The sequence below is a fragment of the Condylura cristata genome, unplaced genomic scaffold (assembly GCF_000260355.1).
Source record: "Condylura cristata isolate star-nosed mole 26May11 unplaced genomic scaffold, ConCri1.0 scaffold00001, whole genome shotgun sequence".
NCBI lineage: Eukaryota > Metazoa > Chordata > Mammalia > Eulipotyphla > Talpidae > Condylura > Condylura cristata.
The window spans coordinates 35,986,224-35,990,239 of NW_004567102.1; the positions used below are offsets into that span (position 1 = coordinate 35,986,224).

Consider the following 4,016-nt stretch of genomic DNA (forward strand, 5'->3'; position numbering starts at 1 on the left):
ACATGGAAGCTCTATTTTTAGCCTTCTGAGAAATCCCCAAACAGCTTTCCATAGTGGTTGAGTCCTGTTTCCTTTCAACAGGTGAATGGTAGAGACCATAATCTGGGCCACAGGTTTTGATGTTGCACTCATCAAAACCTGTGTTGTCTTTTATAGTCACTCCCATTTTGCTCAGCACAGAATCTTTTCAAATGATCCACAGGTTGCTACATAACCTGCATTCCTTGCTCATTCTGTTATCACACCTGCTCTAGTTTTTGGGCTGCTGGCATGGGAATGCCCCTTTCTCAGGTGTGGGAACAATTCAATCTCGCAAACGCTATAAATCCTTGCTTTACTTTCTCATGGAAACCTATCCTGTTAACCATACTTAAAATCACACTATTTGTCTCCCCAAGCCCATTCCTTGCAGCTGTTCTCAAGACACGCCAGAACACCAGTAGTGGACCAGTATAGAGAGAGAAGGCTAGGGCTTGTAAGAATACAGCATGAGTTTAAGCCCCAACTAGGGAGGTGACCCAAATGGCACAGCAAACTTGTGTCTCACCTGCTGCTTCCCTCAAATTTGCCTGTTCTATTCTCCATCTCTGGGCAACCCTCTCACTGCCCCTGTGCCCCTGAACTGTACCCTGGTTTTGTATGCATGATAAATATTAAAAAAAAAAACTCCCTATTTAGATTGGGAACCAAGGTTTTAGAAGGAAAGATGGGAAGGATGGTCTCATCACCAGGGAGAAGGTACTAATAAAAGATATAAAAAACTGTCATAGTGGGCTGGAACTCAAATAAAGGCTCCAACTGGGGAACTGACATAAAAACCTTGAGCACTAAAAGCTGTTCCAAAGACTGGGCAAACAGCAACAATTACCAAGTGCACAATCAATTCAGCTGACTGGATTTCTGGGGATGCATCTAAATCACAGTGCATCAAACTATAGGTTTGAAACTACTGTATTTTAACATAGCCTAGAAGCATGGTGTATGGCACAGAGAAAAGCTCTATTGGTTACTCACTAAACCCAAAATCATATATTGCCTTTCAAATCTGAAACGTCTATTATAGTCACATTTTTAGGTCTAAGGCTTTCTGTCTCCATTGAGTCCAGTCAGGTTCTGGAAGTTAAATCCCTTCATCTGCCAAACAATTTAATGTTCCCAGTCCTTATAGGTAGCCTTGATCAGGTTAGTGGAATCTAACTGCAAGATATCTGCTCTGGGAATTAAAAATGTTATCCTACTATGAACTACAAGGTTTGAAATCAGCTAGTAATCATACTGCAAACATGTTAAATCCTGACCTTTTAGGTTTAATTCCACAAAAATCACTAGTTTCAGAATGTTAATTTACTTAGGTGTGGTCCCTGCAGTTATCAGAACTGACTTTTTCATTATGTGCCTCCCAAAAGAAAAATGTATTAAGAGGTTTCAAATAATCCCAATACATTTTTACAGCCCTAACTCCCTTAGTTCCTAACCTTACTGAGTCATTCAAGTCTCCCCTTTCCCTGCTTGTCCCACTTACATCTATCCAATTGATAATATCAAGTTCAACTTGTCTCAGTTGTGTTCTGAGACATCCTTTGATCAACATTTCAGCTAAATTCATTTTCATATCTGAGCTGATATGGACTTAAAATTTGCTCAATTTCAGCTAACAAAAAACAAAAAAAAAAACAAAAAAAAAAAACCCAAATTAGGAAATGCAGGTCAGAGGACTCCAAAATAAACTGCCTATTTCACAATCCTGCCTTGTTTTGTAGTTTGCCATCTTTGAGAAAAGGGTAAAAAGTTCCTCCCAAATTTTATGCAAGACTAGTCTTTTACCAATCATTAAACAATGCACAAGTACCAGTAGTAAAGGAACCCAGGTTCTTAGTGACCGAAGCCAGTATATTGGAAAGCTCCAAATTAATATGAAAAGTGATGGGGGTCATGGATTGAGGATTAAGACTGCATTGCCAACATTTCATGGGGGAAATTCACCTGCCCCAGCATGCAAGTTCACTAGTTTCAGTCACTAAACTGATTCTTTATAGACATGTAAACATAGTAGCCAAGATTATATCTATCACTGCTCTATATACCTTTAGTCATGAAAGCTTTTTCATCAAAATTTCCTTGAAGGTTCCACACCCTACCCTATATATTTTTGTAGCAGGGCACCTACAAATCTCACTGAAATGACAATTTTTGATTTCTGCCTTTGGTCTGCCATACTAAGCTTTGAATTTGAAATCACCTATCCCTATGGCTGGTTTCCTCTAATGTTTCAGCCTAACTGTCCTTAGATTTCCATTGATCTATGCAAAGCTTTATTAAAGTATTTGCTAAAGCTTTTATGGTTACTGTTCTGTAGAGTTCACTGTAACTATAATGTGCATAATAAACCATAACACTAAATGCTGTATCTATGATCACACTAATTGTTTTCATGTGTTCATAAGCCTTTCTAAGAGTGTTGTAGTGCCTTAATACTTTGGAAAATCCATGACACGCGGAACCCAAGCTTCTGACGTTATTTAATGTTTGCATTAAGTTCAATTTGTGCAGTATTTTTAATTAACCCAGTTTTATTTTATAGGTCACACCCCCAACCCTTGTTTGTCCCACCCATACTTTCAATTTCACAATTGCATGCATTTAATTTTCTATTCAGGTTTAATTCCCATTATGCATTTTTTACAAAAAGCTGACAAAAGGGGAAGAAATTTATGCAATAATGTTCATAAGTCTCCTAGATGGAAAAGATATTTTTGCACTTGACATATAAGCAGATTCAGGAAGCAACCTATTACTTGACAGCAAGGCACTGTGACAATATAGTATAGGAGGCTAGAACCTAATGTTAATCTGGATTTGATCCTAGTCCATAATCTTAACAGTTAACCAATAAGTCGTCAATTTCATTCCAAGTCTGTAAAATGTAGAGCTTTTCCTGATCACCAGTTTTTCATACAAGACAAGTATCTTGTGGTACTAGCCCTAGAAAAGAAAAACAGTTGAGATTTACTATACTATCAATATTGAAAGGTCTTACATAGTACAATTTCTGAAAATATTCTTGTCCTTTAATGGTCTTATCTCAGAAGCCAGATCCGTAAAAGTTTTCTCAACAGAAATTCAGGTTCGGGATAGGATCATCATAGATAAGACTAAGAACAAGATACTGTTAAATGTTAAAAATATCTTCACTCACAGAAATGGCGACAGCGACTTCATAGCAGTGATCTCCTTTAATGGGTAGGTGGCAAATTCTTCCCTGTTGGGAGTAAAAGTAAATCCACACTAGTGATAACCTCCACCAGTAAGATCTATAACATAATCAACCTGTGACAAGAACAAATTAACAGAAGCTTGTTTTCTTATGTAGTGGTCTTATCTCAGAAGCCGAATCCGTACATGTTTTTCTTCAGGTCATCAGCTTCGGGATAGGTTTCATCATTGATCAGACCATTATCCTCTTAAACTATGCCACCTTGACATGTATGCTAAACTTAAGCAACACTAGGAGGTGAAACTATACAAACTTACTTACTTGAAAATGAATCCGCCAGCCAATGACAGCCAGACCTTCATTAATATTCATCAAGCTCCAGGATTCTGTTTAAGGACAAAAAGGAATTTTCTTCAGGTACTGTTAGGTGGGAAAAAGCATATGCTATATATAATTACTAAACACGTACCTAGGGAGATTGACCCTCAGGTTTTCACCACGTCATTTCATAACAAGTATCCACCCACGTCTTCGAATTCTCCTCTGCATCTAATAAAAGGACGGAATTTTAACCCAGTGCCATTTTCCAGTCTTGTTTAGCAACAGGTTTCCCCTTCAACTTAAGCACCAGCAAAGGCACTTACCATAGGGCCCCCCAGCATCAGCTCAGCCACAGGATCGAGAGCCATTGTTCCTGCGGACAAGACATATTTAAAGCCCTCCCTTTTGTCGACTCGATTTGCACACAGCGCCACCTGGGCACAGTAACAGACAGACCTCACTCAAGGCCAGGGTCAGTCCG

The 4,016-nt window shown here is 38.6% G+C and overlaps 1 long non-coding RNA gene across 1 annotated transcript; it reads right to left on the reverse strand.

The window, feature by feature from the left end:
- Positions 1 to 623: 623 nt before the first annotated feature.
- LOC105853535 lies at positions 624 to 3,963 on the reverse strand. Its single transcript, XR_001145376.1, has 5 exons — positions 3,859 to 3,963; positions 3,684 to 3,763; positions 3,536 to 3,600; positions 3,197 to 3,259; positions 624 to 2,982 (listed from the first exon to the last, which is right to left on the reverse strand). It is a non-coding gene; the product is annotated as an uncharacterized LOC105853535 (long non-coding RNA).
- Positions 3,964 to 4,016: the final 53 nt, after the last annotated feature.